This window comes from Macaca thibetana, chromosome 15 (assembly GCF_024542745.1).
Source record: "Macaca thibetana thibetana isolate TM-01 chromosome 15, ASM2454274v1, whole genome shotgun sequence".
Lineage (NCBI taxonomy): Eukaryota > Metazoa > Chordata > Mammalia > Primates > Cercopithecidae > Macaca > Macaca thibetana.
Genome location: NC_065592.1, coordinates 23,893,087 through 23,917,470, shown reverse-complemented (window position 1 = coordinate 23,917,470; position 24,384 = coordinate 23,893,087). Strand labels below are relative to the sequence as shown.

The window sequence follows — 24,384 nt, the reverse complement described above, 5'->3', positions numbered from 1 at the left end:
GAATATCAGAGAGAAATAAATGTGGCAATAACTTATAGGGTGAGATTTTTACATGTTCCTCTAACAGATCAAGTAGATTTTTAAAATAAATGAAAGTATTTTTAAAAATTACAAAAATATGATTAGCAGGCACTATCTAATAGATACATACAGACCACTGTACCCAACAAAGAATATACATTTTTAAAGGACATATAAAACAGTGACAAATATTAACATGTAAGAGATTACAGAGTTCTATTAAATAATAAAAAAAAGGGAAAGGGAATATAAAGTGTGGGAGTTGCAATTTCAAAAAGAATAAAAAGTTTGGGGTTTCAATTTTTTAAAGAGCTTCAGTGAAGTCTTCATTTATAAATTGACATTTGAATAAAGACTTGAAGGAGAGGGAGTGACCCATGTGAATGTCTGGGGGAAGAATACTGCAGGCAGAGATAACATACACTGCTTTATATTTAGCTGATATTTACAATTGTGCCTTATTGTGTATGGGGTGAGGGAGTTGATATGGTTAGGCTTTGTGTCCTGACCCATATCTCATCTTGAATTGTAATCCCTATAATACCCATAGGTCAAGGGAGAGACAAATTGAAGGTAATTGAAAGTAGGGGCAGTTTCCTTCATGCCGTTCTCATGATAGTGAGTTCTTCATGAGATCTAATGGTTTTATAAGGAGCTCTTTCCACTTCCCTCCACAGCTATTTCCTGCCACCTGTGAGGAAGGTGCCTTGCTTCCCCTTCGCTTTCCACCACGATTTTAAGTTTCCTGAGACCTCCCCAGCCATGCTGAAACTGTGAGTCAATTAAACCTCTTTCCTTTATAAATTACCCAGTCTCACAGTTCTTTATAGCGGTATGAAAACGGACTAGTACAGGAGTGAAATGGGAACCCACTCCCTGCCCTACAGGTGGGAGCCTGAACTGGTGTGGCCAATTTCGAGGGCAAATCTTGGTAGTACTAAGTGAAATTGCGTGTGTATGTGGCCAGGGATGTAGGAATCCTACTCTTGGGTATCTACTCCAGAGAAAGCCATGCACAAGTCTATCGAGGGATGTGCATGACAAATTTATTCATAAGATATGTATGGTAATAAGGAAGTAGATCAATCTAAATGTCTATTACCAAAAGTTGGGTAAATTATAAAGAAGAGGGTGATCAATACAAAGCAGAATTAGAGACAGAAGACAAAAACTAGATGCACTTAGAGGAATAAGGTTAAATGTTAAAAACACAGTATTTATTGAATAAATTAAGAAATAGGATAAGTAACAAATGTATAATTTTATTTGTGAAAATTAAAAATGTATATTTACATAAAATAACAAAATATGTGTTAAGCTTGACTGTATATCTAAGAAACATCAATATGCTAGTCTGGATGTTTTGAGGAACAAAGGGGAAAAGAGGAGGGAGAGAAAATGAATAGAAGATAAAATGCAAAGTAAAATAAAACAAGTATGAGGCCTTGAAAGAATCAAGATAATTACCATGAAATAGAGTAAGATTGACTCAATTATATGCTTCATCTAAGGTTGAAAACAAAAACAAAAACAACACAAACAACAAAACAGTTGAATATAAAATTATGCAAGTAGTATATAAAGATGAAAAATAAAAAGTTCAGACTGAAAACTAGAGACATATAGATCATATTTGTGTGTGTGTGTGTGAGTGTACACACGCACACTCACACACATTTCCAGTTGGTGGGATATAGATGTTTTATGCTGTTTTTAGAACTTTATTTATTTTGTATATTACCACACCGAAGCTCCTTTCTTATAATCAGAGACAAGGAAAAAAGAAAAGAAAAAGTGCCTAAAGGCATCTATATTTCATTTTGATATTTTCCTTTTTAATGTCATAACATATAAAAATGTAAAGTAAATTAAAAAGATATCAAGCAAAGAAAAAGTCTGATGAAATTATTAAACCAAATAGTCAAGAAAAGGCAAAGTCCTAACTTATGCATACCTCCTGATTATAAGACCAATACACAGGCAAGCTTGACTGCCTCTCAAAGCTAGTTTTTGCTACATTTTTAACTGTTTCTATAGCACATATCAAATTCAACATTTTACCCAAGCTCATTAGTTGAAAGACTAAATATGGAGCCTTTAGTTCTCTCCTAAAAGGGTCTCATTACTATGACTAATGTTTAAAAAGAGTATCATTACTAAGCCTGCAAAAATGGTCATGCCAATAATGAGATGGAAAAATCCAGACATGTGGTGCTTTCTAAAGAAATAATGATTTTTTAAAAGGGTAATTCCCTGATGTCAAGGCTTGGCCATTTTTAACTTCCACAAGCTATTTAAAAGATCAGACTTTTGATGCTAAATCAAGAAATCCAGTTTAGACCCTTGCAATTTTGCTGCCTTGGGTCACTAAAACATAGGCCGTAGCTATCCTGGAATTCCAAGAAATTCGCAAGTATAGAGCACTTGGTCCTAAGAGATGTTGGCAGACCTTTGTAAAATAAGGATGAAAGCAGCTTCATCCCAATACCTCTTACGGTATCCTTTGGTAGAGACAAAGTCCACCAGGACTGTTCTGGGCTGAAAACTCTAAAAATTATTTCAAACTGATGGTATTTCTTTTTTCTTAATAATACACATATCACATTTTATGCTCCTTTATAAAGATTTCAATTTTCTCATCTTTCTGTAAAAATTTAATTCATCTTCTCTTTCCCCTCCTTCCTGTCCTCCTCCTCCTCTTTTTTCACCTTGTTCTTCTTCCTTCTTTTCATCACCCTCATCCTTCTCCTCCTTTTCCTGCCCCTCTTCCCTTTTCTTCATCTTATTTTTATGTCTTCTTACTTGTTTTTATTACTTTCTTCTTCATCAGAAAACTAGCTTCTAACTGACTCAAATACATTTCAGGAAGTAGTGCTGGTTATCAACAAAAGAGTTATTATGATGTCACCATTTTGATTATTTTAACAGACATATATTGAATATCAACCATGGCCAGTAACTAGGCATACCATTTTCATAGACATGGCTACATCCTCTGATGCATTCTGTCCCCAAGATCCTAATTTTATAAATGGAAAAACCAGTGTACATTGTGTATTTCACATAGGGTAGATTCTATGTTAAATTCTTTACTTAAATCATTTTACAAAATATTAAGAATACCCTATGTATTATATCTAATTAGACCATGATACAAATGAAAGAATTGCACTTCAAGAATATACTACATTTCACAGGTCAGTGAAGAAAAAGAGTTAGAAAAAGATATATATATATCTCAACTGAATCCAGATTTGTCTCATGCCAAAACAAGTACTCTTTCTACTACTAATTTCATTGCCCCCAAGAGATTGAAGGGAGATAATTTAAGTGGCAGAACTAAGTTTAAGACCCACTTATATCAGTATAATTGACTTTCTACTTTAATGCATTGATACTTTTCTATAATCTTATTTCAGCTTAACATGGAATTATATATTATTTTTGACATCCAGACTTTGAAATTTTTTCTATTTGTTTCTTCAGCTGGGCAATGTAAAAAAACAAAAACAAAAACAAAAAAACAAAAAACCAAAAAAACAAATTGTTGTCAACATTAATATGAACTCATTATAAAATGATGACTGGCAATTTTTGTCCCAGTGGCATATGGAGGACAAAATCTCAGTTCGATTCAAGAAACATTTATCGGTTGGGTGCAGTGGTTCACACCTGTAATTCAAGCATTTTGGGAAGCCAAGGGAGAAGGATTGCTTGAGCCCAGAATTTCAAATGAGGTTGGGTAACTTGCCCAGACCCTGTGAGCTGTGTTCATGTAACTGAACTCCAGCCTGGGTGACAGAGAGAGACCCTGTCTTAAAAAAAGATCATGGAGCATCTATTACGTGAAAGGCACTGTGAGTCTTTCAGGATACAAAGAAAAAATAAAACTGTCTCTGATCTCAAAAAACAAACAAACAAACAAAAACACTAAAACAGATAATCACAATTAAATGTACCCATGCCAAGTTAAGGTTAAGCCCTGGGAGCTTTGCCAGCATAGCAGACGGGAGCCTAAATGTGCAAGGTGAGATGAAGAGATGGCAAGGGAGATTCTCTTGAGAAGACAGTTGATGATGAATGTCAATAACAAGAAAAAGTCAACTGGATGGAGAAAAGAACAGAAGGCTCTCAGAGGAAGTACTGTGAGCAGAGGCCTAGGGGCAAGAAACACGTGGAGAATTTAGAGGATGGTGATTAGATTAGTTCATCTTAAGCTTAGAGGTCTTGTTGAAGACTACTGTGAAATGATACGTGGAGGTTTTCCCTGAAAGGCCCTTTAAGTGAGACTGAGAGACCCGGGATGAATTATCTGGACTGAGGATGGGGTCGTTGTGAATTGGGATTGCTATTAAGAGCCATAGATCAGCAGTGTTCTCCTTCCTCTATTGTACTTAAGAGAAATCTGCATCCTAGAGAGAGAAAGTGAGTTTCTCCAACTCACATCTAGTCAATTGGCAGAGCCATTTATTCAGTCATTCAATAAACATAATGGTTATTGAGTGCTGCTGATGATAAGGATACTGCAAGACCCACAGTGTTCTACCTTCATAGATTTACCTACCACTGAGCATTTAAAAATAACTACCATGTATTGAGCTTTTACAATGTACCAGAAATAGTGATGAGCTGTGTAAGTAAATTATCGTAATTTTAATAGAATTAATTTTAATATAATTATCTTAATACATAATAGAATTTTTTAATAGAATTATCTTAATTTTAATATGATAATTATCTCACATTACCTACTTCCCACTAGATTCTAAACTTGTAAGAATAGGCAACCTGTCTTATCTCGTTTCATTGATGTATTTTCAGAGCCTAGAACCTTCCTGGCATGTAGTAAAAGCTCAATAAATATTTCCATTAAAAAGTCCTCTTTATTAATTGGCCACTTTTGTTAAACCCATTTTTTCATTAAGATTAAATAATCCTTCTGACTCTCAGGCCAGGGTTCTTGGCTCTGAGCAAATCTTTCCTCTCCTCAGTACCCATCCCATCTCTTTTCACTCTCTGGGAAGCCAGATAAACAACCGCAAATATAATCTCATTTTCAAAGAGCTTGATCTTTCCTCCCAAGGCCCTGACATAATCCCCCACATGTGCAGGAAGGCAAATATGTTTCTCAGAAGCCTCTTCTAAGCAGGAGGCAATAGTCCCATGGTATGGCTTGCAGGTGGTACCCATTCTAACATCAGGGAGAGAGAACTTGGAGGGAAGGTTTCCGCTTGGGACAGGATGGTAGAGCCCTGTCGGGGAAGATTCCCAGGGAACTGTGGAAAACACCCTACAGATGAATCTGAGGGTGGTTACAAGGGCCCACCTCCAGAGGCTGCGGACCTGATGTAGGGACTGAGATGTCATCAACCCTACCAGAGTGAATGCTGTGTGACTGTAACTTCGTGCACATACTACTCTTTAAGCCCTCTATAAGATTCATCTGTGACCCACGGCTGCTTGCAGAATTCCAAGCCACAATTGGTACCACTTGACCTCCCCAACTCCACCCCTCACTGCATCCTACATACCCCCAGCCCACCCTGACAATCCTCTCCACCAATTCTTTGACTTTTCTTTGAATACTATGTTTAAAATACTAAACATGCATTTGGAATCTAGGTAGTTATATGATCTCAAAGTTGGAAAGAAGCTAAAAGGTCGCTGAGCCCAAATGTCCCATTTCGTACAGAAAAAAGCCCTTCGAAGTGGATTAAATCCTGGATGGTTAAAATGATGTGAACAAATCAATGTTTATTAAGGAAATATTTAGTTTTTTTTTTTTTTTTTTTTTTTTCCTGTTACATGGAATAAGCACACCTCAGAGCCAAGATGGAAAAAGAGGGAATCTTTGGTAAACAAAGATTGACTGAAACAGCAAAGTTTTTTTATTTAACTGTGCATTAAACTGGTGGTTGAGTGAAAAATTTACAAAGCAATGCAGAAGACTTCATAAGTAAATGGAATACTTTATATAAATAAAATTATAATGTTCCTTCACCTCTTTCGACACAAACACAAAAACCCACGGAAGTTCACTAAAGTGACTAAAATACACAGGACTAAAGACAATTAGAATTTATTGAATTATCAATAGAATACATTAGATTTTTAATTTTTGTCAAGCTGTTAGATGTAAAGTGGTCTGTCACTGTTGTTATGTTTGTTTCTGTTTTGGATTGTTCATTTTTACTTTTCTCTTATTATTGGTGAGGTAAAGCATATTTTTATATTTTTAGGCCATTGTAAGCCATTATGTTTTCTATTCTGTCAATTGGCTATATATAATCTTGGCTTATTGAAATTTACATTTTTATTGATTTTAAAGTTCTTTATATATTATGGATACCATGAAACACTTCATAATAAAAGATTTTTAAAAGACTTACCTGTAACAAGTCCATTAAAGTATTTATTTTGCCCGAGACGTATTAGTTGTTACTATTTTTCGCGTCATTGAAGAAGATGATGAGCCATAAGCAGCAAGTTCATTACATAGGTCACATCCCTGCAATCTAGATTCAGGAGTCTGCATACACCCACTTTTTTCACTGAAGAAAGAGCCCCAGTCGCTAGTTCGAGAGATCGCCTTCATCTTATCATTGTATTTCTTTGAGGAGTACAGGTTGCTTGTGAATCCGAATCCGCTAGCACTGAGCCTTTGGGAAGAGAAGTAGGAGAAATAAAACCAGAGATTAATTAAATTCAGCATATCTTTGTTTTTTGTCTGTTTTTTTAAATATAATTTTGTTTTATTTTTTGTTGAAGTACAATCAATAAATATTGCTCAGTATATATTTAAGGTGCACAATGTGATAATTTGATAAATGTGTACATTGTGAAATGATTATCAACATCAAGCTAATTTATACATCTGTCACCTTCTTTCATGTGTGCATGTGGTGAGGACACATAAGATCTACTGCCTTAGCACATTTCAAGTATACAATACAGCCTTGTTAACTACAGTCACCAACATTATTATGCTATGTTTGAGATCCCCAGAAGTTATTCATCTTATAGCTGAAAGTGTGTACATTTTGAACATCTCCCTATTTCTCCCACCTCCTACTCTCTGGCAATCACCTTTCTACTCTCTGCTTCTGTGACTCTGACATTTTTACATTCCACATGTAAGTGAGACCATGCAGAATTTGTCCTTCCATATCTGGTTTATTTCACTTAGCTTAATATTCTTCACGTTCATCCCTGTTGTCACAAGGCAGGGTTTCCTTCTTTTTTCTGGCCGAATATACTTCATTGTGTATATATGCCACACTTCTTTTATCTATTGATCCATTGACAGACACTTTGGGTGTTTCCATATCTTGGCTATTGTGAATATTACTGCAATTAATGTGGGTGTGCAGATACTTCTTTGGCATCTTAATTGCATTTCCCTTGCAATGGAATTAATAGCCATAGTGGGATTTATGGAGCATTTTTTAGTGGTTCTACTATTCATTTTTTGAGGAACCTCCAAACTGTTCACCTTAATGGCCATGCCAATTACACTCTTACTAATAGTCTAAGGGTTCCCTTTTCTCCATAGCCCCACCAACACTTGCTATCTCTTGTCTTTTCGATAATAGCCATCCTAACAGGCATGAGGTAATATCCCAATGTGATTTTTATTTGCAGTTCCCTGATGATTAGTACTGTTGGGCACTTTTTAACATACCCGTTGGTCACTCATATGTCTGTTTGTGAGAAATATCTATGCAAATCTTTTGCCTATTTTTAGGCTTGTATGTTGTTATTTTGTTTTGTTTTCTTAGAGTTTTACTAAGTTGTATGAATTTTTAATACATTTTTGATATTAATTCCTTATCAAATGTATAGTTTGCAAATACTTTCTCCCATTCTGAGGGTTGTCTTTTCATTTTGTTGATTGTTTTCTTTGCTGTGCAGAAACATTTTAGTTTAATATAGTCCCATTTGTTTGTTTTTGGTGTCTGTGATTTTTGTGTCATATTTTAAAAAATCATTGGCAAGACCAAAGAGATTTTTCCCTACATCAAAGAGCTTTTCCCTTATGTCTTTGTGTACACATTTTACAATTTCGGGTCTTACATTCTTTAATTCATTTCTAGCTAAGTTTTGCCTGTGATATAAGAGTTCAGCTCTATTCTTTTACTTGTGGATATCCACTTTCCCAACACTATTTATTTAAAGACTTTCATCACTGTGTATTCTTGGAGTTTTTGTCAAAGATATGACCATATAGGCATGGGTTTGTTTCTGGGTCCTGTATTCTGTACCATTGGTTCATATGTCTATTGTTTTAATGCCAATGCCATATTTTTGAAATTACTATAGGTTTGTAATATAGTTTGAAATCACGACATATGATTCCTCCGGCTTTGTTCTTGCTCAAGATTGTTTGGGCTATTCAGGGTCTTTAGTGGTTTCAGGTAAAGTTTAGGACTGTTTTATCTATTTTCATGAAAAAATACCATTGAAATTTTGATATGGATTGCATTGAATCTGTAGCTTGCTTTGGGTAGTATGGATATTTTAACAATATTACTTATTCCAGTCCATGCACATAAAACATCTTTCCATTTAGTTGTATCTTTTTCAACTTCTTTAATCAATATCTTACAGTTTTCACTGAACAGGTCTTTCATTTCCTTGGTTAAAATTTTTCTTAAGTATTTTATTTTATTTCTGATGTTATTGGTAAATGAGAATATTTTCTTAATTTTTTAAAAAATAGTTTAATAGTATATATAAATGCAACTGATTTTTGTCAGCATCTCTTAATGAAGACACTGAAGAAGGGACAGAAGAACTGATATATAAGCAATAACTGCAATAGGAACACAAATTTTCTAGACAAACTCAGATTTATAATTTGCAAAGCACTTCATATTATTAGATCTTATCTCATTGGATCTTCCTAGAAATAGCCTTAGTATTTTCTCTATTTCACTGAGAGAGAAATCAAGGTTTGAAGGAGTGTCTAACTAAGTTCATACAGCTAACAATTAGCAAGGCAGGGGTTCAAAATTATTATCTTCTAGTCCTAGATCCTTTTGTCTGTTATTTGAGGGCAGATATATTTTGATGAATTGGCATATAAGCTGCCTGTGCTAGAGCTTCAGTTCACTAACAGAACCACAAAATATATTTTATAATGTAAATTGCTTGTCCTGTTAAAAGTGCATTTACTTTCCCAATTTTTAAAAAGTGAAAGGATGAGCGCAAAAGCCAGTAAATTAAAAAGTAAAATTCTCTGCAAGCTAACCTGACACATAAGAGTCCAGATGTTCATCAACTTCTATTAAAGGCCATTTACACAAGAATTTCCTTGCTCCACACAAGCAACCACATGAATTATCATTGCAATAATAATAATAATAATAATAATAAGACTTGCTTTATTCATTCTTCACTAACCAGCCCTGGTACAGAAGCCAAATAGAACGTTTTACTTCCCTCAAATACACATTTTGACATATGCATTTTTATTTTCTTAAGAGTTGTCATTGTTATGTTCTCACAAACTGTCACCAAATGACTGACTCTGTGAGGCTTTTATTGATCTTGGGGGTCCACTCATAATGCTGCCCTTCAGAACCTGAATGAACTCAGATGCTCAGCCGCAGTTTCCAGAATCCATTTCTCTCAAGTCCCGTGGTCCCCTAGTAAATATCTTTTTTTTAATGTCCCCTTTTCATTTTATTTTTGCTCATTGAAATACCATTTGGTTCAAATGAAAACTTAAAGCCTTTTTCCAATACAGTCCCTTCTCTTTTGCATGTGCAAATGTCACTCTCTAACTCATTGCCATCAGCACACTATACCAGCTGCTTGGGAAGGCCTTACCTGCCCTATGAGCCTACAAGCTCCTTGAGGGAAGGGACTGATAGGTCAGAGACAGCCTTTTGTAAGTCTGGACTATGTTCATGTTAATGCTCTTGCTCTTTGTTAAGGGCCAGATTCACAGATATGCTGTAGAGGATGTGCTGTGTTTTCCTGCACGTGTGGTGGGGGATGCAGCTTCCGTTGAGGCTCTGAGTAGCAAGCGATGACCATAAAGGCATTTTACCACACCCTTCTCATCACCTCAGCAATTGGAAACACTGATCCCAAAGGAAAGACAATCACGGAGTACTCAGGGTAAAGAGACAGAGTGCTCACTCATTCAACAAATATCTATTGGGCATCTTCCATGTGCCAGACACTCTCAGGGGCTGAGGATAGGAGGCTGGAGGAGGGCCTGAGACTCATAGTGCTTATAATAAGAGGATAGGTATAGACAATACATCAAATAAATAAGTGAAATGAGTCACATGTTTAATGGGAGAAATTGTATGCAAAAAAATTAAATAAGATGATGAGAGTTAACATTAATTTGATTGCACATTTCAAAATTGCTAGAAGAGAATAAGTTGAATGTTTCTAGCATAATGAAAAGCTAAATATTTAAGATGTTGGATATCCTAATTACCCTGATTAGGATTGTATGAAGGTATGAAATTATTACATGTACTCCCAAAATATGTACATCAAATATGTATCAATATAAATAAATAAATAATAAAGCAGGAAAATGAGACAAGGCTTCAGTGGGAATATTATATAAGGTGGTCAGAAAGGGCTTTCTTGAGAAGATGTCTTTGGAGCAATGACCTGAAGAGGTGACGAAGTGACCCAGGCACATATTTATGGTACCTTATCTCTAGTCAGAGGAATAGTGAGTGCAGAGGCACAAGGAAAGAGCAAGCATAGCATGTTGGAAGAGGGACAAAGAGTCTAAGATAGTTGGTGTGGAGACAGAAAAGAAAAGGTTGTTGACATCATGGGGAGGCAGATTGGAGAGGCATTTGTAGGCCATTTTAAGGACAGGCTTCCAGTTTGAGCAAGCTGCAAAATTTAAGAGAGTTTTAAGCTAAGGAGAGCTGTTATCTGATTTATGTTCTAAAAAAGCTGCTTAGTTTTCTGCCTTGAAACTAGGGGAATGGGATAGCAGCAAAGACATTATTAGTTAGGAGGCTCCTGCACTAATCTAGCAAAATACAATGGCATCTTGCTGTGGAAGGGGGATAAGTGGATGAATTCTGTATTCATTAATGGATTGGAGATGATGGGGAATGTTGAACAAAAGAGGTCAAAGGTTACTCTAGCAACTGCAGGTTAGAACAGGCACTTCATGAGGTAGGGAAAACTACTAGAGAGCAAGTTTGTTTATTTGCTGTATGTGTGGAAGATAAAAGGTTGGGTTCTAGTCATGTTAAGTTTGGGATGCTGATTAGACGTACACAAAGAAATACTGATCAGGCAGTTCATTTAATAAACAAATCTGAAAGTCCAAGAAACAGGTCTGGGCTAAAAAATAAAATGTTTTATATTTATCTGAAATAAGAATGCTTTTTCACCCAAAAATATTAACCCTAGATAAGAAAGTGTCCAAAGACGAAGACCTGGGCATTTCAATATTAAGAATTCCAAAGGAGACTAAGGTGTGAGCAGAAAGAACAAGAAAAACAAGGAGAGTTTGATGTTCTAGAAATAAGCGAACATAATATTTTAAGGGAAAGCCATTATAAGGCGACTATAGCTTCTCAAGAAAACATAGTTGGTTGCTTGGTCCTTTAAGGCTGCTGCATCTCAAAACAGCCTGACAAAGGTAGGATAGAAAAATGGAAAAAGAAATGTATCTATCAATGTCCTTCTCTGTTTCTGTTTTCCATTGACAAAAGTCTTCCTGGTGGGTAGATTCCTGGTTTGACTCTACCAAGTATCATCCAGGTGAATGTGAAAAGGGTTTTATCACCCAGCCTGTGTATGTGGCCAGAGGCTCCATGGATCCCATCAAGGCTGGAGCTTCCGGGGCTCTAACTGCAGTGGGCCTGATGGAGGCCATTACCAAAACTAGTCCCTCACCCAGGAAAAGGTGAAAGCTGGGCTTTGTAACCATCAGAATAGTTTGAACCACCTGTGGTGCTATTCTGGCTAGCAAACAAGGCAAGTGGATGAGCTTCAGGAAGCACTTAACACCAAGTAGATATGGAATGTGCTTAAACTTGGTCAGTTTCCTCTGTGAAGGGAGAAGTCATTCATTGCATTGCTGTTTTCTTTCTCAGTTCCACCAAAACAAACTCTTATTTGTCTTTCTTGCTTAGTCGTATATCATCTCTTTCATAAAGCCTTTCGAAACAATTTCAGCCTTTCTTCCTCTTTTCTGTCTCAGTGCCTGAACTGGTCAATCAAGGATTTTATTTTGAATTTAAAAATTCTGGGAATCCAGGTTTGATTCTACCACCTATCAGTCAAGTGAATCTGAGTAGACCATTCTTCCTTTCTTTACATCATGTCAATTTAGTACTTTGTGTAAGCTAGAGGAAATTATATTTGCTTGCAGTATCACCTAAGAAGATCATTAGATTACCACATGTGATAATACTTTTATAAACCATAACATTGTGTACATCATCATCATCATCATAATTCTATCTTTGTTTCCTGTGAATGAGACCTTGAGGCCAAGAATGACGCATCTTCTTTTATCTGTCCCCCAAATTTCTAGTGCAATGATAAGCCACTCAATGACAACTATTGGCCCAAACAAACTTGGAAAGGAAAAAAAAATACAAATCCTTTGCTTCAAATTCTTTGTGGAACTTGGTTAGCCATAAATAAATAAATAAGCACATGTAAATAAATTACAAATCCAACTGTGTGCCTTGCCCTGAACTCTGTGTTTGACGTTAAAAACCAAGCCTCCCTCTTTTAAAATTGAAATATGAAACATTATGTTTGATTTTTTTTTCCCTTTTCGATACAGAGCTGTGGTTGCAGAAATAATTTAATATACTGCACTGCATTTCTCCCACAAGTGTGCCAATTCTGATTACATGTTTCCAGATGCCCTTGTTTGTTGTGGTTCTTTCACTAGTACCTGGCCAAGGAGCTGAACGGCTTATCTCTGTAGGTAGCTCTGGCCAGCAACACTCAGTCAATAGGTGCTCTACGTACAAAGAGCACCCGCAGGATCATTCACACTGAGGTCAGCATTCTAGAGTCCTCTGGACTCCCAAGCTCAGCACCTGTACTTTATGTTTAAGAGCCAAGAAATTGAGGAAGAAGTTGAACTGGCCAAGATAGTCCAGCAGGCAACAAGCCTAAAACAGATTTAATAAAAGATCTCATTCCTTTCCACCATGTTTTTGTGAGATATTTCATGGGAATTGCCACTTGGGATGTGCATACAGCCAACCTGGAGCATGGCCAACCACAAGCTTAAGGCTTTCAAAGGCTAACTCCTGGTCTATAGGCAGAAAACCTCAAGGAGTGGAGACTGCTTCCAAAATTCTCCAGCCCATGAGCTTTTTGCAACAGTGTGAGAGTGGGCACTAGAAAGTATATTGTTCGAGTACAGAGATTTAAATTCTAATTGAAATGCAGCAATTTATTCACTATTACCTTAGACAAGTCCATTTTTCTCTGCAGGCCTCAGTATTCCCATCTCTAAAATGAGAGGCCTCGGGTATCTAAGGCATTTTTCAGTTACACTCTTTTGTAATATGCTCCATGGAGGCAAACAGCTGTGTTATATGGCAAAAAAACAGCGTTCAATCTTGAGCCACACATCCTGGGTTCCTGTTGGCTGTAGTTTTTACTACCTTCTGGCTACATGATTTTATCCAAGTTTTCCCCTCCTTGAGCTTCAGTTTCTCCAAATATAAAACAAAGAAGGAACTGAGCAAACACGCCAATCTCCATTTTGATATTCTGGCATCCTAGTTCACTGTACTCCTTTGTTTCGTATTGGACAGCAAGGCTGTACCTTTTCTCAGCTGCCACATCTAGAGAAAAAGAAATCTGTGAAAACTTCCAAGGGGCAATCAGAGATGCTCTCTTTAAACCCTCTCACCTCAGAAAGGCTCGAAGTTTGAACTTCTCTCCCATAATCACTTTGCTCAGGAGAAAAGATTAAGGCATAGTCCTAGCTATAAGGATGCAGGAAAATGCGCTGCTTTGAGGTGAATCAAAATCTTCACCTTCTACTTTTGGTTTTGCACTTACCTGTGTGTATTGGGGAGTGGCGGTAGGGTTAAGACTCAACGTTTACTTTCTGAGTTTTCCAATTATTAACTGTTGCCAGCTTTACATATGCATTTAGTGTCCCAATTACATCTTGGGTTCCAGCCCAAACACAGTTGCTCTGGTTGCTCCCATTGCCTAGAAAACCTATCTGTCTTCTCTTGCCCATTGCTCTTCAATAGCAGATAATCATGATCATACTATTACTGCTAATAATAACAACAATAATAAAACAATTATCACTTACTAAGTCATCCTTATGTGCATTATAGTACAGTGTGATTTATATACATATCACATCTCTCCTAAAGTTGGACTCCAAGTAAATATTTTTTGGTACCTCTCACCTTGCCTAGGACAAGAAGAATGATAGGCACTCAAGAAATGATAGATTCAATTATCTCATTTAATCATCACATGGGATTGGAGGAAAATATGTCAAGAGATGCTCAGAATCTTCTCAAGGTCACACAGCTAATGTAAATGTCAGAGCTAAGATTCAAACAGAAGTCTGCAAGATCATAAATTTCATCAGGATCTGTATTGCAACAAAGTACTTGCATAAACTTCAAGCTTTTTTTTTAAATCTCTCAGGGAAGAAGGCATCAGGTTGTAATGAGAGCTGGACAAACTGGGAATAGCTAGTAAAAGCAACCTGGACATCGAAGTTTCTACATGTGTATTTTGGTAGAGAAGTTGGAGGGAGCAGTGTACATGGTAGCAGAAGAATTGCTGGTCAAATACCCTTTTCTCTTCCACTTGAAAGGCCTCTCTCTTTTAAGTACATATTGATTAGAGTCCAAATATCTCAATTCTATTCTTAGCCCAGCACCTTAATTACAATGGATTCTCAGTTAAGCCTGATGGTTCAGTTCCCCACCATCCTCCACCCCAAACCCCTTTTAACACAGAGATCAGAATAATGCCTCAGAATGGCTTTCTTTTTTAAAGAAATGATGATCTATGAGAAAAATATATTAACAACATTATATTCATGGTAAATATTTTAACCTTAATGACTCAGAGTCATTTTTCTTGGCAGACAAAATTTCAATGCCTAACTTAAAAAATAGAGTTATGTAATATTTATGGTTAAATAATAATATTGATAACAACAGCAACAACAACAACAATAATCAATTTTAAGCACTTCCTATGTAGCAGACACTATGCTAAAATAATTATATGCATTATTTCATTAAATACAATCAACATCCTATAAAGTAATTACCATTATTATTTTTACTTTGTAAAACTTGGCCTTAGAGAAGTGAATAAATTTACCCACAGCAGCTAGTGAGTGAAAGAATTTGCAGTCTTTCTGGCCCCGGAGTCTAAGTTCTTAATTATTGACATAAACTGATTCTCGTAGTGAGAAACAGGATGATACTTCAAGAGCTGTAAGATATAGATTTGGGAATCAGAGGGGTTAACTCCCAAAGGAAACAGACATAATATGAGTAGAATAAGAAAATGCACATGCGAGTGCCTTTGCTTTTTTAAAGGATTAGAAAAATTTAAGCAATTGCTCTGTATGTCATAGAATTTTACATCAGGGACAAGGAGACCTTCATGACCACCAGCAACCGACCTTAATGCCTCTTTCACTTGAATATCACTTTATAGTTATCCGGCAAAGCTTATTCCACAGTACAGTTTCATAGTTTCTTGTGAAGTAGCTTAGTCAGACTTGGACACTGTAGTGCAGAATGCTTAAGTGTTTGGCTTCAGATCACAAAGTTAATACATGGAAGTGCCAGGTGTCAAATCTTTGTCATTCTGTTCCAGTTACAGGATTCTTTCTTACAGATAAAAAAGAGTTTGATGAATTTTAAGCATCTTGACAAAAAGTTCAGTTATTTGGTAGCTTTGTCAAAATGGTTTTTAGAGACACTGGGGAAAAATCAGAGAGAGCAAAAATGTGTTTTGGATAATTCATCAGAAATATTATAACAAGATTTAGGTCTTTCAGAAGGAACTACACACTATTAAATGCACCAAATCATGACCAGCAAATATGCAGGTTTTCTGGCTTTCAAGAGCTGAAATTAGGTAGCTTCTCCTGAACATGGGGAAAAGGATCCAGAATTTTCCTTCTTCACAAATACTCAGGAATGAAATCACAGAAGATTTGGAGGTCAAGGACTTCAATTAAAATCTTGCACAGTTTTCTCTACAAGATTGTGAGATCCATCACTAGATCCTTTTGTGATATTAAGGCTGAGTTATGAGTATGAATTTAAGCAATGGGAACCACCCTGTGTGTGTACATCTATGAAAATGTTCAATCCAAATGGAATCCAGATCACAGGGGAGGAATATGTCTGAGAGGCAGCATTGTTACTTATACCACAAATCATTTTTTTCCTTTCCATTTTATAAATTCCACTCCAGGATGAAACATTCAAGCTGTGGAAACATACAAGATCAGTTTCTCTTAGTGGCTATCATGGACATACTGAAGGAAGATGAGGACTGGCCTTGAGCTATCTTGTGGAAGCTCATTTGGGGTGTCAATTCCAGGCTTGTGTTTGAAACTTAGAATTTGGGGATGTCAGTTCTAGGCTTCTATGCAACTTAGATTTTTTTTGTGTGTATGTTTTTTATTCTATCCTGGTGATGTTTTCCAGACTGAATGCACTATTGTGGTTTCTATAGAAAAAGAGGAAAACTGGAATAATAATACTCCATGGTGTTTGTAGTTTCCTGCTCCATGTGTGGAGTTAGAAAGAGAAGAGGAATGAACGTTAACATAGTGTGGGCTACTCCAGCAGAGCAGGGGCTTGGGGAAGGTCTTAGGAATGGCTTTGGGAGGGTAGGCCCTGAATTATGTGTTGGTGAAGAGGTTAGGATAGTCAAAGCACCACACTTTGATTACTTTCTCTACTTATCTCAAGGTCTGACTCCCTGCTATTCCTCCAATATGACAGGCATCCTCCTGCCTCAGGATCCTTGCACCAGCTGTGATCTCTACTCAGAATACTCTTCTTCAAAGCTGACTCCCATAACACCTACAATGCTTGTTCAAATCCCATTTTTTTCAGTGAGGCTCACTCTGATGACCCTATTTCAAACTGCAACTTGCATCCTCCCTAAATCCTTGTTTCCCCATACTTACTACTTTCTAACAAACTTGTGTATTTATTTAAATTTGTTTTTAGTTTCCTTTTAGAAGGTATGCTCTGAAAAAGAGAGGATTTCCATCTACTTTGTTCACTGATAAATCCCAAGCACACAGAATAGGGCTAGCGTAGGATATAGGCACTCAGATATTTTTTAAATAAGTGGTTAATATTTTTCATATTGTTTCCTTTAATTACTTTTTTATCACATTATGATGTAAAGCCTATCCATATACTTCCTTTTAAAGTTATTTCTTTCTGCTGGGTGTGATGGTTCATGTCTGTAATCCTAGCAATTTGGGAGGCTGAGGTGGGCCTATTACTTGGAGATCAGGAGTTCAAGACCAGCCTGCCAACATAGCAAAACTCTATCTCTACAGAAAAATACAAAAAATTAGCCAGGCCTGGTGGCACATGCCTGTAATTCCAGCTATTCTGGTGGCTGAGACAGGAGAATTACTTGAACCCGGAAGGCGGAGGTTACAGTGAGACAAGATCATGCCACTGCACTTCAGCCTGGACTACAGAGTGAGACCCTGTCTCAAAATAAAACAAAATAAAATAAAATAAAGTTTTTTTTTCAAAAGATACCAATTTAGTAAACATGCTCAAGGGATACAACTGTACCTACGTCCAAGTCATTTTAGTTTTACAAATACATAATTAGTCAAATCAAAAAAGGCATGTCTGACAGATGAATGAATGTTAAGTCAATGCTAAATAACCTTTAAGGGGAAAGGGTGAGGAGGCAGAGGTGCTTGTATGTATCATCTTCCAGGAGCCAGGCATTGGCAAACACCACTATTACAAATAAAAGCCTGAGATTCTGAAAACTTAAGTGACTTATGGAGGTTACACAGCTAATAAAAAGAAGCGGTATAATTTAGATTCATTATTCCTGACTCCAAATCCTATGATTTACTGCAACATAGTGTACTATCTTCAAACTGTAAATTCTTCAGAAATGGTTATTGTAGACAATTTACATGTTGGATGCAGTGATGTGCCATGCAGATACCTCCATGCAGATACCTGGGAAAAGGGACTCCTTTTCCCAGATGTTGGGATTGCTGTTCACTCTCAGCTCTCCAGCTACCAACTGCCCTCTACTGCAGGGAGCCTCCTCACCCTAGGTCACACCCCTTCCCAGGGCCAGCCCATATCCAGTATTCTTCAATGTGGGGTACAAAAACATGGCCCTCTTGCCTCATGTGGAACAACTCTGAAGGCCATCCCAGCTCCAGCACTTCTGGTGGGACTCATGGAAGCCTCTGTTGTGACTTCATGGGACCCAACTCCTCCCTTTGCCCAGCCCTAGTGCCTTCACACTCCCAAAGGTGTATCTCCCAAAAGCACCCCTTGATGAACTTCTAACACACAAATCTCAGCCTTGGAGTCCATTTACAGGGAGTCTGATCAATGTCAATATATTAGGTGGTATTGTTGTGTTCAGAGATTAGTGAACTCAACAATACTAGGAGCATATTCCTTAGATAAGGTCCCAGACCATGTGCACTGTTGGGAACTCCTAGTTTCACAAAATTTGAGGCACTCTCTCCTAAATTCCAGAAGCACTTCGGCAAAAACAAATATGATACACAATTTCACCCTTTTGAGATCACCTGTTAATTTGACTACCTTGGTAGTACATCACCAATTTGACAGTTGTATTTGTCCATTCTCACATTGTGATAAAGAAATACCTGAGACTGAGTAATTTATAAAGCAAAGAGGTTCAATTGGCTCAAGATTCTGCAGACTGCACAGGAAGCTTAGCAGCTTCTGCTTTAGGGGAGGCCTCAGGAAGCTTCCAATCATGGCAGCAGGCAAAGAGGGAGCAGGCATCTTACATGGCAGAAGCAGGAGCATGAAAGTGAAGGGAGAGATGCACACTTTTAAACGACCAGAACTCACGAGAACTCACTCATTACCATGAGAACAGCACCAAGGGAGTGGTGCTAACCCATTCATAAGAAATCTACTCCCAAGATCCAATCACCTCCCATCAGGTCCCACCTCCAACACTGGGGATTACAATTCAACAGGAGACTTGGTAGGGGGCAGGAGGGGAGGTGGACACAGATCTAAACCACATTAGCAGTCATCACAGCCAGCAGGTAACTTACTCTGAAAGCTCCTACATTCAATAAATAAGATCAACTGTGAGCTGGGAATTATGCTGCAGTACAAGAAAGTCAAAGGTGCATAAACCTAGTTCTATCCTCAAGTAGCTCTTAGTTTAGAAAATGATACTCTAACTTTTGTTCACCAGAATCACCCAACAAGCTTGTTAAAAATTCTCATGCTTTGTCTTGGAATCAGAACTAATAATGATTTCTGCAGGGTTCTAATATTAATATTGTGACACAAGTGATTCATGAACCACTTGTGGAGAAATTCAAATCCCAAAGATGACATAAAACATACATTGCTAGGTCTAACCATACTAAACACCAGATACTGTGCTAGAATCTGTGAAGAATTTTAAAGAGCACATGGAATGTAGTCCATATCCGTGGACTATAGTCCAAAGTACATAAAGACATATAATCTACTAGGAGTGATAATATTCCAATAAATCTATGTATGTTTAATTTTAAAAATTACATATTAGGTAACATGCTAGCCTCCAAGGCAACACAAAGGTGAAAATACATGGTTCTCCTCCTCAAAAAGTTCCATTAGCGCTAGATAAGTGTAATTAATTTCTGCCTTCACTCATTTACCTATTTGTTGCATCAATTAATTCATTTCTTTATGCATTCAATAAATATTTACAAAATAGCTGCTAAGTGAAATGTGCTATCATCATGGCAGGAAAATACGTGGTAAGTACCTACAGAAAAGTACCAATATCACCAATATCATAGTATGGGAGGGTTGACACCTTAGCTTGCATACATTTTTCAATATCTAAGTCTTGGATAATTCAAATGCTGCCTATGGCAATGAAATGCAGTCATCTTAAGGTAGTAATCACTGTTAATATATGTGTAATTGGATAACCCTAATTCACTTTAGCTTAAAAAATCTGTGGGCGGGAATTGGTGGTAAGAGTTTTCTTTGGTTTGGCTGATTCAAATGAACCATTTTTGAATTTGGAGAATTTCGTAATCACTAGCCTGACTGGCCCGCACTAGCAGTTTTCTGGATTTCTAGGAAAATCTCTGGTATGCGTCATAGTGAAGAAGTATTCCAACAAAGAAAGGGGATAAATGAAGAATCACAATCATTCAGAAAGAATTCACTGAGAAATAGAGATCTGCGTGGTGTAACTGAGAATTGCACAATGCGATTGCAGGGCATGCGGGATGCATGACAGGTGGGGCTGCCTGCTCTTCCCCCTCGCCCTCCTGAGGCATCAGGGTGAATCAATCTGAGATCTCATTTCTATAGAGCACAGTTGGATCACAAACTGAAAACATACCACAGACATCCACTACCAGTTAATTAGAATTGGCATAAAATATGTTATCTAGTTTCCATTCCTACTGCTGCTTTTTGGATTTAAGAGTGTGGAGACTGGCCAGTCACGGTGGCTCACGTCTGTAGTCCCAGCACTTTGGGAGGCTGAGGTGGGTGGATCACTTGAGGTCAGGAATTCAAGACCAGCCTGACCACAGTGGTGAAACCCCGTCTCTACTAAACACAAAAAGTTAGCCTGGCCTGGTGGCGAGCACCTGTATTCCCCGCTACTTGGGAGGCTGAGGCAGGAGAATCACTTGAACCCGGGAGACGGAGGTTCCAGTGAGCCGAGATCATGCTATTGCACCCCAGCCTAGGCAACAAGAGTAAAATTATGTCTTTAAAAAAAAAATGTGTAGAGATTTTGAATTTAGGTTCAGTTCTACGAACCGGATATTTCCAGATATTTTCAACTGACTTAGTTTCTCTTGATATTAGCTCATTTGTCTTTCTGGTAGATTACCTATCTAACTAATGCCTGTGTGTGTTTATGAAGATTGGGGCAGAAAATAGGTGACTCAACATTGAGAAAAGAAAGCGGGCAAAGGCCAACCTGCTCATGAATAACAGGGCTTTGTTTGACATGGTCCCTGACTTCCTCACTTCTGTGCCTTCTCTCCACTGGATGCACTGGCCCACCTGCAATCTACCTTTTGGATATTTTGAACTCCTATCATTTTCCTGAACTTCTATTATTTTTCTTTCACTTTATCGCTTATATGCTATAATAAATGCTGTTTTCTTTGTCTGAATAAACACCTCTTTCTTCACCCCTTGCCAAATTCAGGACTACTTATCGCTTGACTACGCAATGTATTGAAATTCATTCTTTAGCTTTCATGGCCCGTCCTCTGACGTTCTTGTTAGTGGCATCCGTCTGGGTCATACCACACATACCACATCCTTCCACCACTCCCTGTAGTACCCTTATCTCGGCAAGAGCCTTTGACTGTATCTCTTTTGTAATACACATTTTGTGTAACAAAATTACATGTTAGATTTTATAAAGCAAAGAATAATTTAAAAGAAACTCATAAAAAATAGTGAAGGTTTGGTTATACATTTATCCCATTACCATTTACTAAGTCACTTCTCTATGCCATGAAATGAAAAAATTAAGAAGAAAATAGCACTGCCTTTCCCGTCAAAGTGTTCACAGCCTAGTAATAGAGACAGACTCAAAATATTTGACTTTAAAATAATGAGGAATTGGGTACTAATAATTTGTTCATATTAATGGAGTACCTGCAGACTTCATCTTTTCAGGCTGCTATGACAAAATATTAATAGCTTAAACTGGATAATTAATAATCAACAGATTTTGTTGCTTGTATTTCTGGAGGCTGGGAAGTCCAAGGTCAAGGCACTAACAGATTCAGTGTTTGGTGAGGGCCTGTTCCTCAGATGGCACTTTCTGATCCTCACATGGTGGAAGGGGCAAGACACCTTTCTTCAACCTTTTTTATAAGGGCCCTAATCCCATTCATGAGGGCAGAGCCCTAAGGACTTAATAACTTCCCAAAAGGCCTCCCCTCTTAATGTTATTATATCATGTTGGGTACTAGGTTCCAACATACGAATTTTGCAGTGTGAGGGAGGGGTGCACAAACATTCAGACCATAGCAACTGCTATTTGCCAGGCACTGTTCTAGGCAGTGGGGTGTACAGGTATGCAAAGCCAAGCCTCACACTCAGTGAGCTTCTATTACAGAGCTTTCAGTGGGAAATCTGAAAAGCCATGAAGTTTACAGGAGGAAAAGCCTTATTCTGCCTAGGGTGGGAGTTTAGATCTGGCTTTTATGAGGAGATGACATGTTCACTGGGCCCAGTGGAGCAAATGCAGTACTAACTTTTAAGGGTGAAGGAATGCTCACTTAATTATGGAGCATCTAATGCATGATGAATGTGGTTGTAGGGAGCAGAGTTCCTGGCATGAAGTAGGTACTTGATAAATGTATCATATTTGGATAAATAACCCAAATCCAAAAATGAGTACTCATTTGAGAGTCCCTTCCCTCAAGGATCATGCAGTCCAGTGGAGAAGTTCATTCACTCTCATTCACTCATAACAATATGGCAAATGAAAGGAGAAGCCAAGAGTGGACAGAATGGAAACTCTAAAACATACATTCCTCTCCTATCACCATCCTCCCAAACATCCGCTAGTCCCTCTGTTTCCTCCTCTGAAAGCTTATATTCTTCTTGGGAGTTCTGAGTTCTCTGGTGTATCTGTTTCTTTTGCTGGGTGCTTCACCTTGGCTTCCTCCCAAATGCCTCCAGCAAATGTTTATTTTTATAAATGTTGTATACACAGGGCAGAAGATAGAGAAAGGGGTGAGCCAGAGTCATTTACGAAAGCACTTTGGCACTCTGCTCTGGAAATCATTTCCGCAGGAGGCTACCCTGGACAGAGTGCACTTACTCTCAGACCTCCCATCCCCACTTCCAAGCAGAAGTCAATGCAATTTTTATTTACAGTCAGAAGCTCCATGAAATTCTGAGCCAAAAGGCTTCTTTCCTGAAAAGCTGGTAGTGGCCTCCAACATTCAGCTATCACCTTTAACAGGAACTGTATGCTGTTTGCACCAAACAAATAACCAGGCACCTGGGTCAGAAGCAGAATTAAGGACCTAATTTGTCTCCATCCATGGATATTTAATCGACACCTACTTGTGCAAATCCTGTCACAGCCACTGAGAACACAAGACATAGGATCCTAAAAGAGCAGGAAGAGGCTGTCTTTTATTGATGACATATCATATATTGTCATGATTTACATACATAAAAAAGATATTATCATCCCGCTTTACAGATTGGGGAAAGGAGGAAAGAAGGAAAGGGAGGGAAGGGAAGGGGAGAGGAGTGGAGGGGAGAGGAGGGGAGGGGAGGGGAGGGGAGGGAAGGGAAGGGAAGGGAAGGGAGGGGAAGGGAAGGGAAGGGAGGGGAAGGGAAGGGAAGGGAAGGGAAAGGAGTAGGGGAGGGAGAAATGGAAGGAGGGAGGAAAGGAGGGAGGGATGAACAGAGGTAGGGAGGATTTGAAGTTCTGTAACTTGTATAAAACCCACAGCTCATGAATAAGCTTTCTACTCTTTTTCTCTTCATCACTCTTAAATCACACTTTCACCTCCACCTCTCCACCAAAATTGTTGTTATCAAGGTTATTATATATAAACCTAATTATTATAATAATGATTGACACCCACATTGCTAAACACAAAAGTCAAACATTAATTCTCATCTTGGTTCACTGATTAGCAACATATAATACAGTTGACTGCCTCCTTGTCCTTGAAACTCTTTCTTCACTTGGCATCTGAGACATCTTACATGATCTCTTGGTTTTCCTGGTGCTTCACTGCCAGCACTTTCTCAGTCTCTTTAGCTGGCTTCTGCTTGTCAACATCATCTTCTGCTATTGAAGTATCTCAGAACTCAGCCCTTGGACACATTGTTTGTTTTATATACATTCACTTTCTTGGTGACCTCCTTCCGTCTCATGCTTCAAATCCCACCCGCATACCAATAGCTCTAATGTCCTCTATTCTGTACCACTTCTCTAAACTTCAGCTTGATATATACAACAGCATACTTGCTCTCTCTCCTTGGGTGTCTCAAACTTATCAGTTTCAAAATTAAATTCCCATTTTTCCCCACCAAACCTACTCCTCTGATAGACTCCCCAGTCTCAGTTCATGGCAACTTCATCTTTCCTGTTGCTCAGAAC

General features: G+C 37.9%; 1 long non-coding RNA gene across 1 annotated transcript in view; it reads right to left on the bottom strand.

Moving 5' to 3' along the window:
* Window positions 1-24,172, bottom strand: part of LOC126936863 (uncharacterized) — a 35,551-nt gene extending 11,379 nt beyond the window's left edge. Inside the window, exons 1-2 of the long non-coding RNA XR_007719600.1 lie at window positions 23,988-24,172; window positions 6,411-6,680 (exon numbers count right to left, since the gene is read on the bottom strand). This is a non-coding gene — a long non-coding RNA (uncharacterized LOC126936863). The remainder of the gene's footprint in view (window positions 1-6,410; window positions 6,681-23,987) is intronic.
* Between the last annotated feature and the right edge of the window lie 212 nt (window positions 24,173-24,384).